Below are 20,589 nucleotides of genomic sequence, written 5' to 3' on the forward strand. Positions count from 1 at the left end.
GCATAAGTTTTATATTTAAGTGAAGAAGAAAGAGTGATGGGACAGGAAAGCAAATATAACATTATCAATTACAAGTGATTGATGACGACGGTAAATAAATCACGGGAGATCATATTGAAAAACCGTACAGTTAAAATTGAAAAAATGCTTTACGGCAGCGGTGGTATTCGAACCCATGCCCACGAGGAGACTGGAGCCTTAATCCAGCGCCTTAGACCACTTGGCTGCTTAGCTAAGCGGTTCCTTGGTGTAATGGTTAGCCCTCTGGACTCTGAATCCGGAGATCAGATTTCGAATCTCAGTGAGCCCTGAGGCTTTTGGTAATTTCTTAAAATTGTGTTGCTTTTATATTAAGAAGTCTTAATGATACAAACTGGCAATACCCTGAAGTAGGGGAAATCGCATCATTTTGTCAGTTTTAAGATTTCTGATGAAATATGTATAAATGAGAATTTCAGCAAATATATTTTAATGGCAAAACACACATTGCATTATCAATTATAAATACAGTTGACGAGTCTGTAATATAATACGTGGGAGGCCATAGTGATAAAACAGAAAAGGGAATGCAATTTAAATTGGTTTTTTTTAGCAGTCATTTGTGGTCATAAAATTAAAAAAAAGGAAATAATGTGAAAATAGATAATATTTATCCTTATATTTTTATATAAATAATTTTGATATTTAATTGTGAAGAGAATGGCAGGAAAACACACATAACATTACCAAATATAAATTATTATTGATGTCGATGCTTAATAAGTCATGAGATACAGCGCCTCGGCCACGCTACCTGTGATAATGCCATGCTACCTGTAATATTCTCACTGTCAGGACTCCGCTCTGCGCGCTCATATCACCACTCATGTGCAGATTTCATACGTATGACCTTTTATTTTGCTGAATTTTTCCAGTGAAAAAAAAAATGCAGAATTTTCCAGTACCAGCAAAGTAAATGAGACTTCCAAAATGTTGTGCATTTGTTGCTTTTTTCCTTTCAGATTTGAATTAATACAGCTTTTCTTTTCTTCAAATCTGCATTATGTTAATTATTTCAGGAATATTGCAGAGTTTTTTTTCACACATTCAAAACCTGCATAAAATAATGAGTTAAACACCATGAGTGAGAGTCCAGCTGTATGTAACCGTCTGCTCCAGGGCACAAAACCATGAGATTAATGATGAATCGTCAGGTTCAGCCTTTATTGGCCGGTGTCAATGTGTAATTCTGTGCGGGGGACACAAAGCAAAGAAAGGGGCTACTGTAATCCTCCCTGCACTTCACTGACTTCTGTCTCTGATATGAATAAAAAACAAATCTGAACTGAGAAAAGTAAGTTAATGTGTATGCACAATGTAAGTGCATATTAACACATGACCATTAACCAGAGAAAACGAAAAGCAAAAAACACAAATATCCTGAACTAAAAGTAAAAAATTCACATTCACACCACTTGGCAAGTGAAAAGGTTTTAAATACTAGAGTAGGGACTGTCCCACAACGGTTGCCGTGACGTGGCGGGATGGCTTGTACATTATTTTGATCAAAATTATGTTTACTAAATACCCTTATTATTATTATTACCTTTATGCATTATTTGCAGTTCATTTTTTACTTTTAGTTCAGGATATTTGTGTTTTTTGCTTTTCGTTTTTTCTGTCTCTGATAGATGGGAGTGTCATATATCCAATCACTCACTTACTAATGTTACTTGCATCTTAAAAACATATCCGGAATCCGACCTTTTCTCTCCTTTGAAACTGAAAAACCTCCTAGATCGGGGTCACACTTACGAGTGTGATGCGAGAAACTCGCTCGAGACTCTCACATCAATACACGGCATTGTCACACTTGGGACCGGAGCGTGCGGCTGCACAGATATACATGCATACATGAATTGATCGCATCACAATGGCAAATGTGACCCCGGCCTTACTGTGGCTCTTATTCATTCTTGTCTGGATTATTGCAGCTCTCCACTGATCAGTTTCCCTCTCACCAAACTTACTCCTCTCTAATCCATCCTGAATGCAGCACCCAGGGTTGTATTTCTGCCCAACCGCTACACCGATGCCTCCACCCTGTGCCAGTCATTACACTTGTTGCCCATTTGCTACAGAAAATACAATACAAACTCATCTCTCACACACTATGTTCTCCACAGTTCCCCACCACCCAATAGCTTCTCCCTCACTTTTGTCTATCACCATTCCCCCTGCTCTTCATTCTGCAACTAATCTAAAATTATCATCCTCTGTAATCCAAACCTCGCACCTCCAAGTCTTCTCTTGTGCTGCTCCCGTTTTCTGGAATGCAAAATACCAGACAATCCAACTAATATCTAGCCACCACATGTTTAAGTGTACTTTAAAAACACATCTCTATAAACAGGACTATCATCTCACTTCACTAATCCTACTCTTTGCTGTATCTGTAGCAAAAGCAAAAAGGTTATATGCACTGCTGCAGCACCTGTGGCCAACACACCTGACTGAGTTAATTCAATGCTGATTTCATCCGACCCCGGGCTCTTGGGTGCCAACCCAATATTTTTGAGTAATACAGGCAAAGTCCGTGAAAAGTGAAGCCAGGGTGGCACGCAACATCCCATTAAAAATCCACTTTATTAAAGCTGCTTAAAATATCAAATGCAGGCGAGTCTAATGTGAAGTTCAATGGATGGCAGCCATTTGGTGCACTATGCGCTTCTACGGGTCCTGAAGGGAAAGGAAATGACGAGGTCCATATACCTGACACCGGTGTAGGACGTCCCCCTTCATGACATCACCTCCATGGGGGAGAAAAAAAAGCTCTCGCCTATTCAATAGATACACAACACACAAATAACAGGGTGTACAAGTTTCTAATAATAAAATCGATTGTCTGTGTTCATTTAGTCATTACATTGTATATTGTACCTTTTGGATTTGCTCTTTTTAGCTATATCTTGTGCGTCTATTGAATAGGTGAGAGCTTTGTTTCTTTGTTTCTCCCTTATGGAGATGATGTCATGAATGGGCAGGTCCTACATCGGTGTCAGGTATATGGACCTCATCATTCCCTTTCTCCCTCAGGACCCGTAGAAGCGCACAAACATCAATTGAGCTTCACATTGGGCTCTCCTGCCTTTGATGTTTTAAGGAACTTTTATAAAGTGGACTTTTTAATGGGACGCTGAGCGCCACCCTTACTTCTCTTTTTAAATTTTTCTCAAAATTTAGTCCCATCATCTATCTCCATATCCTCCATGCACCTAGTAGCACTTGGTGATGGCACTTAGACACATTCTGATGATCGGGTCATGCAGCTTACTTAAAATTCCCTATTTATTACAATTATGGCTGGGCTCTACACAAGCACATTCTACTTAATGTGTCCCCCATATTTCCTTATAGATTGTAGCTTGTGATCAGGACTCTCGCTCCTCCTGTATCGGTTGATTTGTGTGTTATTCTATAATTTCATTATTGTCTGTACAAGTGCCGCTCTATTGTAAAGTGCTGCAGACTTTGTTGATGCTATATCAATGATAAAATTAATACTATAACACTTTATTTATGGTTCTAAAAAAAGTAACATTGTGGCCCGTACGGGGATCGAACCCGCGACCTTGGCGTTATTAGCACCACACTCTAACCAACTGAGCTAACCGGCCATGTGAAGTGATGTTGTTCTAGTCTCTTTGAGGACGTGGGTTTGAATCTCACTGCTATCAGGAGACAATTGTGAGCTGCTTTTTTTCTTTTTTCAGTACAATGTGGTCTCTCGCGATATATTTAGCATCATCACCATCAAGTATATCCCCCAATAAAAATATAAGTTGGCAGCAGATGGTCATTCAATTCCTTGGAAATCTCGGCCAGACTACCTGACAAGTTTCCACAATATTTCATTTGCTGAAAGCGTTGTCCTGTGTGCGAAAAATTGCATATCGGATAAAGTGATTGAAAAGCACATGAGTTCAAAAGTTGATTAAGAAAAATGACAAACATTCCATCACTTTCTTACGCTCTACTTTATGCCCTTGAACTTCTGTCATCCTTTGCCTTCTTGACAGAGAGAAAACAGGTTCCAGTCCCTTTTATAGCAAGATGTTTCATTAGTTCACCAAATGGGTCAAAACATTTTCTACTCTTTTCTATATCGAGATGTCATCCCATTAGCCAAAACAGTTTGCATGAGGAAACAGGAGAAAGATCATCTGAGGATCATGTGATAACTCCATAGATCACTTATTCGGAAGACATTTTGACGCTAAAGGGTGGAAGGATACTTTCCACCCCATCATTATGGCAAAGGACAAGAAAATCAAAGAAGGACTCAAATAGTAATGGCACTTACAGTTCTTAATCAAATATTCCATAAAAATGATTAACAAATGAGGAACCAGCAGGTGGCGCCACATCACAAAAAACAAACAGAAAGAGCAGAAGATAAGGGAAAAACTCTGTTAGTAATAAAAATTCCAAACAAGGGAAGAAGCAAAAGTCAAGATCATGTCATATGAACAATATAAATATGATACCATTAGGATGGCAGATTATATAATTAGAATATGAATCAGAGTCTTATTTAAGCAAAAAAGCACAAAGAATGTATTGATAGGATATAAGTATGTAAAGGGTTATATGGTAAAAAGCCTACTGCTTACAATATGTAGTATGACAGAGTCCAAAATAGCTGTCTACAAATATCTAAAGGGCTGTCACATTGTAGAAGGATCAACTTTATTCTCATTTGCACAAGGAAAGACTAGAAGCAATGGGATGAAACTGAATGGGAGGAGACAGATTAGATATTAGAAAAAACTTTTTGACAGAGTGATCAATGAGTGGAACAAGCTGCCACGAGAAGTGGTGAGTTCTCCTTCAATGGAAGTCTTCAAACAGAGGCTGGACCGACATCTGACTGGGATGATTTAGCGAATCCTGCTTTGAGCAGGGGGTTGGACCAGATGGCCCAGGAGGTCCCTTCCAACTCTACGATTCTAAAATAGCGGAGAGAGCCAAGTAAATGAATAACAAAGTGCTGAGATTAAAATCAGAATATGGCTATGTGCACACGTACGGAATTCCCACGGATTGTAAGCATTTTTGCCACATTTTTTCCGCCGCAAAAATGCTGCCAAAACGCATACAAAAAACAACCCATTGAATTCAATAGCATTTTGCACATGCTGTGCTAATGCGGCATATTTTTCCGCTGCGGATTCGCATCGTGGAAAAATACGCAGCATGCTCATTCTTTTTGCAGAATTGCGGGGATTCCGCACACATAGGCTGTGCACACCATGCGCAAAGTAAGCGAAAAATGTGCAGATGGTACCCAGGGTCTGGAGGAGAGGAGACTGTCCTCCGGGCCCTTGAACCATATCCCTGTTAAAAAAAGAATTAAAATAAAAAATCTTGATATTCTTACCTTCCGGCAGCCCCCGCAGCGTCCCCAGGCCTCAACGATGCTCCCGGCAAGTCTCATTCACAGTGATGCCTGCGACAATGACCTTTGATAACATAGCGGTCTCACATGATGCTACATCATCTGGGGTCGTTGTTGCAAGGCATCGCTGGGAACAAGACTTGCCGGGAGCATCGCGCAGACTGGGAGCGCTACGAAGGTGAGAACATCAAGATTTTTTATATTTTAATTATTTTTAACATTATATTTTTTACTACTGATGCTGCATAGGCTGCCTCATTAGTAAAAGTTGGTCACACTTGTCAAACACTATGTTTGACAAGTGTGACCAACCTGTCAATCAGTTTTTCAAGCGATGCTACAGATCGCTTGGAAAATGCTAGCATTCTGCAAGCTAATTACACTTGCAAAATGCTAGTTTTCCTTGGCAATTCTGCACGTGTGCACATAGCCTAACAGAATAGACATCACCTCCTGCAGAATGTGGTGCGAAACCCCCGACGCGCGTTTAGTAGCAAAGCCTTCATCTGGGGGTTATATCAAACCTTCAGAGGAGACTCTTTATGTGCACAGCTGACCAGTCATAAATAATTAAAGTGCTGGAGAAGGTTTAACAGTGTGTACCTAAACTAAAATCATGAGTGAATGTGAGAAAGAAAATCAATCTAAATGAATATGTGATAGCAATAATAAAATATGAACATATGTCAATATATCAATAGATATGAAAAAAATATATAAACTGTTGTGAAGTGTGGAATGACAAAACATTAATGCGGGAACAAAAAATATATAAATAGATAAACCAATCAAAGTAGTGAAAGTACAAGAAAAATACATAAATCAATATGTATAGATCCATATATAGATATATGTGAATGTGTTATCACTAGAGATGAGCGACTTTGCCCTTTTTAGGGTCGAGTCGGGTTTCATGAAACCTGACTTTCGCAAAAGTCGGGTCGAACGAAATCGGCCGACTATACGGAAAAGTCGGAGGCTGACTGAAACATGAAACCCAATGCAAGTCAATGGGGAAGCAAAGTCGGCAGGGAGTGGAGGACAATAAACACACCTACAGTGCCCATTTCAATGCCAAAAACATCAATTCTTATTACTAAAGCTTGTCAACCTTAATTTACTTAACAATAATAGTTACACACTGAAAACTGGGGGTTATTTGGCTAAAGTTGTGGCGGGGTAGGGCTGGCTCCAGGTTTTTATGTGCCCTGGGCCAAAGAGTGTCAGTGCGCCCCTTTAACACATACCACAACTCATGATGCTCCGATACGGCACAGAAATATATGTATAGTACAATGACACATACTTCACTGCTTACATGACATGACTGATCTATTTTAAATTATACAATAGCTCAAAAACAGGACAGTATATTACTCCATACAGTGTTATGGCCACTACATTGTGTGCCATACAGAATAATGAGCCCCATATATTTCTCCATACAGAATAATTGGTCACATATAATGTTCCATACAGTATATGATGAGCTCCACATAATGGTACAGTATATGATGGTCCCCATGGATGATGCTCCAGTGTGTTATGGGCCCAAATAATGCTCCACATATAATGGGCCCCATTTCTAATGCTCCAGTGTATAATGTGCCCCATAGATGCTGCTCCAGTGTATAATGTGCCCATAGATGCTGTTCCAATGTCTGATCTGCCCCATTTGGAATGCTCCAGTATATGATGTGCCCCATGGACGATGCTCCAGTGTATGATGGGCCCAAATAATGCTCCATATATAATGGGCCCCATTTCTAATGCTCCAGTGTATAATGTGCCCCATAGATGCTGCTCCAGTGTCTGATCTGCCCCATTTGTAATGCTCCAGTATATGATGGGCCTCATGGATGATGCTTTAGTATATGATGGGCCCTAATAATGCTCCATATTTGATGGGCTCCATTTCTAATGCTCCAGTGTATAATGGGCCCTGTAAATGCTGCTCCAGTGTCTGTTGTCCCCAATCTGGAATGCTCCAGTATATGATGGGCCTCATGGATGATACTCCAGTGTATGATGGGCCCTAATAATGCTCCATATATAAAGGGCCCCATTTCTAATGCTCCAGTGTATCATGTGCCCATAGATGCTGTTCCAATGTCTGATCTGCCCCATTTATAATGCTCCAGTATATGATGGGCCTCATGGATGACGCTCCAGTGTATTATGGGCTCCAATAATGCTCCACATATAATGGGCCCCATTTCTAATGCTCCAGTGTATCATGTGCCCCATAGATGCTGCTCCAGTGCCTGATCTGCCCCATTTATAATGCTCCAGTATATGATTGGCCTCATGGATGATGCTCCAGTGTATAATGGGCCCTAATAATGCTCCATATATAATGGCCCCCATTTCTAATGCTCCAGTGTATCATGTGCCCCATAGATGCTGCTCCAGTGTCTGATCTACCCCATTTATAATGCTCAAGTATATGATGGGGTGGGTGGGCAGCCCACTTAGGGAGGTTTAAAATCTTCTCACAGGCTCTCACAGGCTTACATGACAAAAACATCTGATATGTTACTAAACAGTTGGCTGTGATAGCAGAGTGGTTAAGGCATTGGACTCGAAATCTAACGGGGTAACCCCGCACAGCTTCAAATCCTGTTCACACTATAGTGCTTTAAAAAAGGTGCACTGTTCACAGCGTAGCATTTCACTTCGACAAAATCTTTGGATCTTCTCTAAAATAGTAAAATAATATATACAGTATATTAGTAAATGGGCAAAGTGATATGAAAACGGGAGAACTAAATATGTTCCTATCTTTGAGTCTAAATCTGTCTCATGAATGAAATTAAGCAGTATTTAAAGAAATATTACTAGATGTTTCTGATGACATCATTTGCAGATATTAGGAATCTCTGTATCGGTTGCAGAAAATCCTCTACACCAAATTTCTTTCAGCAATAAAAAGTCAATCTAATATATAAAGCTCAAAGTGTGTATGTGTGTGTGTATGTGTATCCGGGATTGGCATCTGCACCGTAGCAGCTACAGCCGCAAAATTTGGCACAGTCGCACATCTGGACCCCGAGAGCGTCCTAAGCTATGTTGTGAGGTGAAATTTTAACCCCGCGCATTCCAATTCAAACAATTTTGCCCCTATCTACATACTGGGGGAAAAGTGTGTGAGCGTCAAGCCCCGCCCCTCATTGTGATGTCACAATGCCCCTATTTGCATACTGGGGAAGCAGTGTGTGCGTATCAAACCCCGCCCCTCATTATGATGTCACAATTGTTGCCATGGCGACGCTGATGTCATCATAGGTTGCAAGCCCTGCCGCCGCTCATTATGATGTCATAATGGTTGACTATGGAATGGAGGGTGTGTGATGGGTATATGGGCACTGGACTATGGGATGGAGGATATGTATGACGGGTATATGGGCACGGGACTATGGGATGGACGATATGTATGACCGGTATATGGGCACGGGGCTATGCGATGGAGGATATGTATGATGGGTATATGGGCATGGGACTATGGGATGGAGGATGTGTGATGGGTATATGGGCATGGGACTTGGATGGAGGATGTGTGATAGGTATATGGGCACTCGACTAAGGGATGGAGGATATGTATGATGAGTATATGGGCACGGGATTATGGAATGGCGAATATGTATGATGGGTATATGGGCACGGGACTATGAGATGGAGGATATGTATGATGGGTATATGGGCACGGGACTATGAGATGAAGGATGTGTGATGGATATATGGGCACTCGACTATGGGATGGAGGATATGTATGATGGGTATATGGGCACGGGCCTATGGGATGGAGGATAATTATAATTTGTTATAACTAACCACAGTTAGTTACTATGCCCGGGCAGCGCCGGGCTCTTCAGCTAGTATCTAATATATAAAGCTCAAAGTGTGTATGTATGTGTGTGTGTGTGTGTGTGTGTGTGTGTATGTGTGTATGTCCGGGATAGGCATCTGCACCGTCGCAGCTACAGCCACAAAATTTAGCACAGTCACACGTATGGACCCCGAGAGCGTCCTAAGCTATGTTGTGAGGTGAAATTTTAACCCCGCGCGTTCCAATTCACCAAACAATTTTGCCCCTATCTACATACTGGGGGGAAAAGTGTGTGGGTGTCAAGCCCCGCCCCTCATTGTGATGTCATAATGCCCCTATTTGCATACTGGGGAAGCAGTGTGTGTGTATCAAGCCCCGCCCCTCATTATGATGTCACAATGGTTGCCATTGCGACGCTGATGTCATCAAAGGTTGCAAGCCCTGCCGCCGCTCATTATGATGTCATAATGGTTGACTATGGAATGCAGGATGTGTGATGAGTATATGGGCACCGGACTATGGGATGGAGGATATGTATGATGGGTATATGGGAACGGGACTATGGGATGGAGGATGTGTGATGGGTATATGGGCACTGGACTATGGGATGGAGGATATGTATGACGGGTATATGGGCACGGGACTATGGGATGGTGGATATGTATATGGGCACGGGACTATAGGATGGAGGATGTGTAATGGGTATATGGGCACTGGACTATGGGATGGAGGATATGTTTGACGGGTATATGGGCAAGGGACTATGGGATGGCGGATATGTATATGGGCACGGGACTATGGGATGGAGGATGTGTGATGGCTATATGGGCACCGGACTATAGGATGGAGGATATGTATGTCGGGTATATGGGCACGGGACTATGAGATGGCGGATATGTATGATGGGTATATGGGCACGGGACTATGGGATGGAGGATGTGTGATGGGTATATGGGCACTCGACTATGGGATGGAGGATATGTATGATGGGTATATGGGCACGGGCCTATGGGATCGTGAGTATGTGTGATGGGTATATGGGCACGGGACTATGGGATGGAGGATAATTATAATTTTCTATAACTAACCACAGTTAGTTACTATGCCCGGGCAGCGCCGGGCTCTTCAGCTAGTTAAAGTATATAAACTGGTTCCAAAAAGACATTGGAGAACCATCAGCATTGGCAAATATTTTGATGGCCGCATAAGACAAAGGACTTGAAATTATCATGTTCCCAGTTTATTGTTTTACCTTTGAAAAGATTGGATTTTGCTCAAGAAATATTGGTGAAAACAAAATATAGAATAAGTTGGGAATAATTAAAAAATGCAGATTAATGCAGATTAATAGCCTGGCAGTGTGCGGTGTCCAACCACAATTTTACCCATGAGAAACATATGGTCAACAAAATCACTGCTTTCCTCAATATAGAATCTATTCATATCCTTCTACTCTTTGATCTCAGACCACTCCTTTCTCTTCAATAAGTCAGTCAAGTTTTAATGCTCACGGCTGTGTAATTCAGTAGATATTCAGGAGAAATATCCAATGGGGTATCTTTACTTGGACAAAACCTTTGGACCTTCTCTAAAACAGTAAAATAATACATACAGTATATTAGTAAAACGGGCAAAGTGATATGAAAATGGGACAACTAAACATGCTCCTATCTTTGAATCTAAATCTGTCTCATGGTTGAAATTAAGCAGTATGAAAAGTAAAAGAAATATTACTTCACGTTTCTCATGACATTGATGACATCATTTGCAGATATTAGGAATCTCTGTATCGGTTGCTGAAAACACTCAACACCAAATTTCTTTCAGCAATAAAAAGTCAATTAAAGTATATAAACTGGTTCCAAAAAGACATCGGGGAACCACCAGCATTGGCAAATATTTTGATGGCTACATAGTTAAGACAATGGACTTGAAATCTTCATGTTGGATGAAATCATGTTCCCAGTTTATTGTTTTACCTTTGAAGAGATTGGAGTTTGCTCATGAAAGATTAGTGAAAACAAATTATAGAATAAGTTGGGAATATTTAAAAGCGCAGATCAATACCCTGGCAGTGCGCGGTGTCCAAACACAATTTTAACCATGAGAAATATATGGTCAACAACATCCCAGCATTCCGCAATATAGAGTCCATTCATATCCTTCTACTCTTTGATCTCAGACCACTTCTTTCTCTTCAATAAGTCAGCCAAGTTTTAATGCTCATGGCTGTGTATTTCAGTAGATATTCAGGTGAACTTAGACCAAAATCTTCTTACAGGCTCTTCCTCTGTGTTCACATGGCAAAAATATCTGATAAATTATTTAACAGTTGGCTGTGATGGCAGAGTGGTTAAGGCGTTGGACTTGAAATCCAATGGGGTATCCCCGCACAGGTTCAAATCCTGTTCACAGCGCGGTGTTTTTACTTGGTCAAAACTTTGGACCTTCTCAAAAAGAGTAAAATAATATATACAGTATATTATTAAAATGGGCCAAGTGATATGAAAATGGGACAACTTTACATGTTTGACTTGAAATCTGCCTCAAGAAAGAAATTCAGCAGTATGAAAACTCCAAGAAATATTACTCGATGTTTCCCATGATATTGATGACATCATTTGCAGATAATAGAAATCTATGTATTGGTTGCTGGAAATCCTCTACACCAAATTTCTTTCAGCAATAAAAAGTCAATGAAAGTATTTAAACTGGTTCCAAAAAGACAACTGAGAACCATCAGCAATGCCATATATTTTGATGGCTGCATTTTTAAGATGATGGACTTGAAATCTTCATGTTGCATGAAATCATGTTCACAGTTTATTGTTTTACCGTTGAAAAGATTGGAGTTTGCTCATAGTGAAAAGAAAATATAGTAAAAGTTGGGATTAATAAAAAAATGCAGATTAATTCCCTGACAGTGTGCGGAAACCAAAGACAATTTTAATCATGAGAAACATGTGGTCAACAAAATCTGCGTTTCTCAATATACAATCCATTCATCTCCTTCTACTCTTTGATCTCAGACCACTCCTTTCTCTTCAGTAAGTCAGTCAAGTTCTCTTGCTCATGGCTGTGTCTTTCAATAGATATTCATGCGAACTTAGGCCAAAATCTTCTCACAGGCTGTTCTCTGTGCTCACATGGCAAACACATCTGATAAAGTGAGCCTATAATTGGTTGTGATGGCCATGAATCCCCACACAGGTTCAAATCCTGTTCACAGTGCAGTGTTTTACTTGGTCAAAACTTTGGACCTTCTCGAAAAGAGTAAAATAATATATACAGTATATTATTAAAATGGGCCAAGTGATATGAAAATGGGACAACTAAATATGTTTGAGTCGAAATCTGTCTCAAGAATGAAATTAACAAGTATGAAAACTTAAATAAATATTACTAGATGTTTCCCATGATATTGATGACATCATTTGCAGATAATAGAAATCTATGCATTGGTTGCTGGAAATCCTCTACGCCAAATTTCTTTCAGCAATAAAAAGTCAATTAAAGTATTTAAACTGGTTCCAAAAAGACAACTGAGAACCATCCGCAATGCCATATATTTTGAAGGCTGCATTTTTAAGACGATGGACTTGAAATCTTCATGTTGGTTGAAATCATGTTCAGTTTATTGTATTAGCTTTGAAAAGACTGGATTTTGCTCATGAAAGATTAGTGAAAAGAAAATATAGTGAAAGTTGGGAATAATAAAAAAAATGCAGATTAATTCCCTGGCAGTGTGCAGTGTCCAACAATAATTTTAACCATGAGAAACATGTGGTCAACAAAATCTCTGCATTTCTTAATATACATTCCATTAATCTCTTTCTACTCTTTGATCTCAGACCACTTCTTTCTCTTCAGTAAGTCAGTCTAGTTTTCATGCTCATGGCAGTGTAGTTCAGTACAGATTCAGGTGAACTTAGATCAAAATCTTCTCACAGGCTCTCCCTCTGTGCTCACATGGCAAAAACATCTGATAGACTATTCGACAGTTGGCTGTGATGGCCGAGTGGTTAAGGCGTTGGACTCGAAATCCAATGGGGTATCCCCGCACAGGTTCAAATCCTGTTCACAGCGCAGTGTTTTACTTGGACAAAACCTTTGGACCTTCTCTAAAACAGTAAAATAATATATACAGTATATTAGTAAAATGGACAAAGTGATATGAAAATGGGACAACTAAACATGCTCCTATCTTGAGTCTAAATCTGTGAAATTAAGCAGTATGAAAACTTAAACTTATAAGAAATATTACTTCATGTTTCTCATGACATTGATGACATCATTTGCAGATATTAGTAATCTCTGTATCGGTTGCTGAAAATCCTCTACACCAAATTTCTTTTAGCAATAAAAAGTCAATTAAAGTATATAAACTGGTTCCAAAAAGACATCGGAGAACCATCAGCATTGGCAAATATTTTGATGGCTGCATAGTTAAGACAATGGACTTGAAATCTTCATGTTGGATGAAATCATGTTCCCAGTTTATTGTTTTACCTTTGAAAAGATTGGAGTTTGCTCATGAAAGATTAGTGAAAACAAATTATAGAATAAGTTGGGAATATTTAAAAGCGCAGATCAATACCCTGGCAGTGTGCGGTGTCCAAACACAATTTTAACCATGAGAAACATATGGTCAACAAAATCCCAGCATTCCGCAATATAGAATCCATTCATATCCTTCTGCTCTTTGATCTCAGACCACTCCTTTCTCGTCAATAAGTCAGTCAAGTTTTAATGCTCATGACTCTGTATTTCAGTAGATATTCAGGTGAGCTTAGACCAAAATCTTCTTTCAGGCTCTTCCTCTGTGTTCACATGGCAAAAACATCTGATAAATTAATTAACAGTTGGCTGTGATGGCCGAGTGGTTAAGGCGTTGGACTTGAAATCCAATGGGGTATCCCCGCACAAATCCTGTTCACATCGCGGTGTTTTACTTGGTAAAACTTTGGACCTTCTCAAAAAGAGTAAAATAATATATACAGTATATTATTAAAACGGGCCAAGTGATATGAAAATGGGACAACTCCAACATGTTTGACTCGAAATCTGCCTCAAGAATTAAATTAAGCAGTATGAAAACTCCAAAACTATATGTTTCCCATGATATTGATGACATCATTTGCAGATAATAGAAATCTATGTATTGGTTGCTGGAAATCCTCTACACCAAATTTCTTTCAGCAATAAAAAGTCAATGAAAGTATTTAAACTGGTTCCAAAAAGACAACTGAGAACCATCAGCAATGCCATGTATTTTGATGGCTGCATTTTTAAGACGATGGACTTGAAATCTTCATGTTGGATGAAATCATGTTCCCAGTTTATTTTTTTTACCTTTGAAAAGATTGGATTTTGCTCATGAAAGATTAGTGAAAAGAAAATATAGTAAAAGTTGGGAATAATAAAAAAAAATGCAGATTAATTCCCTGGCAGTGTGCGGAAACCAAAGACAATTTTAACCATGAGAAACATGTGGTCAACAAAATCTCTGCGTTTGACAATATACAATCCATTCATCTCCTTCTACTCTTTGATCTCAGGCCACTCCTTTATCTTCAGTAAGTCAGTCAAGTTCTCTTGCTCATGGCTGTGTCTTTCAATAGATATTCATGTGAACTTAGGCCAAAATCTTCTCACAGGCTGTTCTCTGTGTTTACATGGCAAACACATCTGATAAAGTGAGCCTATAATTGACTGTGATGGCTGTGATGGCCGCGAATCCCCACACGGGTTCAAATCCTGTTCACAACGCAGTCTTTTACTTGTTCAAAACTTTGGACCTTCTCGAAAAGCGTAAAATAATGTATACAGTATATTATTAAAACAAGCCAAGTGATACGAAAATTAGAGTTGAGCGAAACGGGTCGAAGAAATTGAAAAGTCGCCGACTTTCGCCAAAGTCGGCTTTCATGAAACGAAACCCGATCTTAGCATGAGGTCGGCAACGAGGTTGGCGATTTTAGCGCCAAAGTCACGTTTCAAAAGATGCTTGAGCGCCCTTTTTGCAGTCAATCAGGAAGATCGGACACTTTTGGGCAAAGTGATGACATAGGCAGCGGTCACCACCATTTTGGAGAAGGGCATGCAAGTGATTGGCTTGCTTTGTAGGGCATCACAGGGGGTATAAAAGGGCAGGGACGCCGACCGCCATGTTACTCATGCTGATCCCAGAATAGGGAGAGCTGCTGCTGATTCTGCAGGGAGAGTGTTAGGCAGGAAAGAAGATACCAACTACTGTTTCTGCTGCTAGCGATTTTGCCTGTACAACACACCAGTCACTGTGCAGTGCAAGGGGAAGCTATATTTTGGTGCATCAGCTCTCTTGATTATTAGGCTGCCTTTTAAGGCTACCTGGTAGCTGCATTGCTGTGTGCCCACTGCTGAGAAAACTGCTTTTTTCAAAGCAATCCAGATTTTATTGTTTTGTCCTTGTGAATTACTGAGTGTTCATTTTTCACACACCGTACAGCGGTATATGCTCCTCTCTCAGTACCGTGTAACGGCTGTTATCATGGCCACAGTGAAGCTATTTGTGTGTGACTCTGCAAGGATTAGTCGAGGAGTTGTTCCGTTCTTACAGACCTCCACCTTATAGTTTTGTCTGGTTTTTAAACAGTTTAGTATATTTGCTGTTTGATTATATTCAAAACTATAGAGAGACACTGTGTGTCAGTCCGTATTCTAAAACACAGAGCTTGACAATTTTACATACACTGGACAGTGGTGTACGTGCACGCTCCTCTCTCAGTACTGTGTAACGGCTGTTATCACGGCCACAGTGAAGCTGTCTGTGTGTGACTCTGTAAGGATAAGTCGAGGAGTTGTTCTGTTCTTACAGACCTCCACCTTATAGTTTTGTCTGGTTTTTAAACAGTTTAGTATATTTGCTGTTTGATTACATTCAAAACTATAGAGAGACAGCGAGTGTCAGTCCGTATACTAAAACACGGAGCTTGACAATTTTACATACACTGGACAGCGGTGTACGTGCACGCTCCTCTCTCAGTACCATGTAATGGCTGCTATCACGGCCACAGTGAAGCTATCTGTGTGTGACTCTGTAAGGATAAGTTGAGGAGTTGTTCTGTTCTTACAGACCTACATTGTAGGGAGATTCCAGTTCTGCCCAATTCTATATACACCTTGTAGTTTGTCATACACTAGGCAATTTCTGCCGGTCACATTGCGGTGTTAAATAAACAGGGCGTGACTGAATCCCACAGTGTCCTGAAGTGTAGAGACATTCCAATTCTCCACAGTCCTCTATACACCCTTCTAACAGCATAGAGAATCTGTCTGTCATATTGCGGTGTTAAATAAACAGGGCCTGACTGATTCCCACAGTGTCCTGAAGTGTAGAGACATTCCAATTCTACACAGTCCTCTATACACCTTTCTAACTGCATAGAAAATCTGCCTGTCATATTGCGGTGTTAAATAAACAGGGCCTGACTGAATCCCACAGTGTCCTGAAGTGTAGAGACATTCCAATTCTCCCCAGTACTATATACACCTTGTACCTTGTTTTACAGTACCAGAGAGTTGGTGTAAATTTGGGTAAATTTTTCCAAAAAATGAGGAAGTGTGGTGGAAGAGTCCGTGGAAGTGAGCGGGGGTTGGCAGCTGTTAATGATGGTGTTGGTGTTGGTTGTGGATCTGCTGGTAGTGGCAAAAGCAAAATAGCACCTAATACTGGAAGTGTTGAGCCTGCATCATCGTCTGGCTCCACAAGGCCTCGAAGGCTCCCTTTTCTGGGAGTAGGTAAACCGCTTCTAAAGCCGGAGCTTCAAGAACAAGTTTTTGCTTACATTGCTGACTCAGCCTCCAGCTATATCGCCTCCTCATCTGAAGGTTTAAAAAATAAAAGCACTGAGTCGTCATAGGAGGCTCATGGTCATGAACCACACCTTTCCTTGTGTCCTTCACCCCTACCAAAATTGAAGGATGCGGTAGGCCACACTACAGATTACTCCATGGAGCTGTTTTCACATACCATGCCTGGGTTATCAAGTCAAATTGTGAATTACCCATGCCAAAATGAATCTGACATGGAGTGCACTGATGCACAGCCACTGCTAGATTTATCTGCTGGTACATTCACTCAGAGCACTACATTGTCCTCGCAGTGTATTGAGCCAGAATCTGACCCTGATGAAACTCAGTTGCCCCCTACCACATACTATACCACCATACATGGTGACACAGAAGAAGGTGCACATGACATTGAAGAGGAGGTGATGGATGACCTAGTTGTTGACCCAGATTGGCATCCATTGGAGGCAGAGTGTGCCGCTGCCAATAGCTCAGAAGAGGAGGAGGAGCATCCACAGTGGGCATTGACATCGCAACAGTTGTTATCTGGCAGGCCCGGAGCAGTCCAAAAACGGGTTACAAAAACCCAAAAAAATTGCAGGACAGCTTGGCCAGACGGTCAAAAAAGCACAGCGTGCAAGGCCTCAAACTGTCTTCCCTAGTAGGAAGAGTGCAGTGTGGCACTTTTTTGAACAAAATCCTAATGATCAGGCAAGGGTAATCTGTAAGAAGTGCACAAAGACCTTTAGCCGAGGGAAAAATCTGAGAAATTTGAATACCAGTTGCATTCTAAGACATTTAACCACCATGCACTTGCAAGCATGGATGGAGTACCAAAAGTCACGTGCCACATGTGCTAATGCTCCCAAAGAAGGTAGTCAGCAACACAACATTGTTTCCCCCACTGTAAGTCCACCGGTTAGCACACCACCAGCAGCAAATGTTGAGTTGTCATCGCAAGGGCAAATCATTCAGGGAATCACACTGTTATTGCAACGAAAGACTGAATCTAGGCCATCAGAAAGAACACCAACTCCATCATCATCATCAACCCTCTCTCAGTCCGCCATGTCCACCGTTACTTCCACCATATCCAGCTCACCCTACCAGAGACTATGAGTAGGACAAAAAAGTACTCATCCTCTCATCGGCGTACACTGGCTTTGAACACCCACATTACCAAACTAATCTCGTTAGAGATGATGCCCTATCGGTTGGTTGAAAGCGCAGCTTTCCGTGAACTAATGGCCTACGCAGTTCCACACTATGAACTACCCAGTCGCCACTTCTTTTCTCGCAAAGCCATCCCAGCCCTCCACCTTCATGTGAAAGACCGCATGGTCCATGCACTCAAGCTGTCAGTGAGTGGAAAGGTGCACCTCACAACTGATGCATGGTCCAGTAGGCATGGCCAGGGCCGTTACGTGTCCATCACTGCGCACTGGGTTAATGTGGTGGATGCAGGGTCCACAGGGGACAGCGGTGGTGGCACAGTGCTGCCTAGCCCACGGTATAGGAAACAGTTGGCTGTAGGCGTTCGACCCTCCTCCTCCTCCTCCTGAAGCGAAAGCTGGTCCACAGAGTGCAGTCGCACGAGCACTGCATCCGCAGTTGACAGTGTTGCAAACGAGGTGTCCCCCTATCAATCAGCTAGTGGAAAGCGTCAGCAGGCTGTGTTGCAGATGATGTGTTTGGGCGACAGACACCGCAGAGGTACTGGCCGACTACTTTCAGCAACAAGCTGAGTCATGGCTGGGCAGCCTACATCTTGAGGCAAGCAAGGTAGTTAGTGATAACGGCCAGAATTTTGTGGCAGCCATAGCCCTTACAAAACTTAGACACATACCTTGCTTGGCTCACACTTTGAACCTGGTGGTGCAGTGCTTCCTCACATATTATCCGGATTTATCAGGCCTGCTCCTTAAGGTTCGAAGACTGTGCTCGCACATCCACCGGTCGCAGGTACACTCCAGTTGTATGCAGAAGCTGCAGCGATTGCTCCACCTTCCCAAGCACCGCCTAATTATCGACGTTGCAACAAGGTGGAACTCCACCCTGCACATGGTTGAGCGGTTGTGTGAACAAAGGCAGGCCGTAATGTATTTGTGGGAGGATACACGGGCAGGCACTTTGAGGGCAGACATGAAGTTGACAGGTGTGCAGTGGTCGAAGCTGAAAGACCTCTGGACACCTGGCCTGAATTGGCACAATATGCCTTACAGGAGTTCTCATGCCCAGCTGCAAGTGTGCTATCGGAAAGAGTCTTCAGTGCTGCTGGATCAATACTGACAGAAAAAAGGACCCATCTGTAGACCCAAAATGTGTATGATCTAACCTCCATTAAAATAAACCATGCATGGGTTTCCAAGGATTTTGTCCCACCTTACCCTGATGACACATAGGTTGCCAGAAAAATTGTTTTCTTTGGTCCGCCTGTTCCTGGGACTTGACCAATTTCACCTTTAGCAGCAGGTGAATGTCCCACATCAACATGTGGCATTTTGTAAACCTCCCTAACTGGGCAGCCTCCTCCCCCAATGGCCTGGGTCACCACCTAGCGCACGCAACCGTGCGAGTGCCATTGCCCTGGACAGGTGGGTGGTCCGACTTGTGGGCATGGGCACTGGCACAGAGTCCCTCATAGTGCAATCAAGTGTCTCTGTCGGTGGTGGTGTACACCCACCGTCAGACACAACGCCGTACTATGAGGGGCACAGTGCCAGTGCCGATGCCCATGAGTGTGCCCCCCTTGCTTGGGCAGGGCCCAAGCATTTGAAATGTTTACCTCTCCCTGCTCCTCCGCTGTGTAGTCTGGGCTGTCATATCCATCACTGGGAAGAGGAGGATGAATGAACTTATGGAGATCAACATCCGACACTGCGGAGACACCATCACGTGTTTCTCAACGCAGTGATTCTAGAGCACTGCCCCCATCCCTTATGGGAAATATGCAAAACATGCAAAACAGAAGCTGCGGAGACACCATCACGTGTTTCTCAACGCAAGCAATGACCAGCCAGGTCTTTGTCCGGGAAGGAACAACCACGGGAAGGGCAGTCTCCAATGAAGGAAACCACCTATGCCAAAACATGGTATCCATCCACATACAGCTGTTTCGGTGTATTGCCCCTCATCAGTGTGGAGTAGGAAACTGGCTGGTAGGAGCCAGTTTCCTACTCCACACTGATGAGGGGCAATACCCCGAAACAGCTGTATGTGTATGGATACCATGTTTTGGCATAGGTGGTTTCCTTCATTGGAGACTGCCCTTCCCGTGGTTGTTCCTTCCCGGACAAAGACCTGGCTGGTCATTGCTTGCGTTGAGAAACACGTGATGGTGTCTCCGCAGCTTCTGTTTTGCATGTTTTGCATATTTCCCATAAGGGATGGGGGCAGTGCTCTAGAATCACTGCGTTGAGAAACACGTGATGGTGTTTCCGCAGTGTCGGATGTTGATCTCCATGAGTTCATTCATCCTCCTCTTCATAGTCTTTTT

The 20,589-nt window shown here is 41.9% G+C and overlaps 3 non-coding genes across 3 annotated transcripts; 2 read left to right on the plus strand and 1 right to left on the minus strand.

Annotated features, from left to right (window-relative positions):
• Positions 1–3,582: 3,582 nt before the first annotated feature.
• On the minus strand, positions 3,583–3,656 carry TRNAI-AAU (transfer RNA isoleucine (anticodon AAU)). The gene has a single exon. It is a non-coding gene; the product is annotated as a tRNA-Ile (tRNA).
• A 7,942-nt stretch (positions 3,657–11,598) lies between these two features.
• TRNAS-UGA (transfer RNA serine (anticodon UGA)) lies at positions 11,599–11,680 on the plus strand. Its single transcript has one exon. It is a non-coding gene; the product is annotated as a tRNA-Ser (tRNA).
• Positions 11,681–13,267: 1,587 nt separating this feature from the next.
• On the plus strand, positions 13,268–13,349 carry TRNAS-CGA (transfer RNA serine (anticodon CGA)). The gene has a single exon. It is a non-coding gene; the product is annotated as a tRNA-Ser (tRNA).
• The last annotated feature ends 7,240 nt before the right edge of the window (positions 13,350–20,589 follow it).

Source organism: Dendrobates tinctorius, unplaced genomic scaffold, assembly GCF_039654945.1.
Source record: "Dendrobates tinctorius isolate UK_male_01 unplaced genomic scaffold, ASM3965494v1 ptg000151l, whole genome shotgun sequence".
In the NCBI taxonomy this organism is placed as follows: Eukaryota; Metazoa; Chordata; class Amphibia; order Anura; family Dendrobatidae; genus Dendrobates; species Dendrobates tinctorius.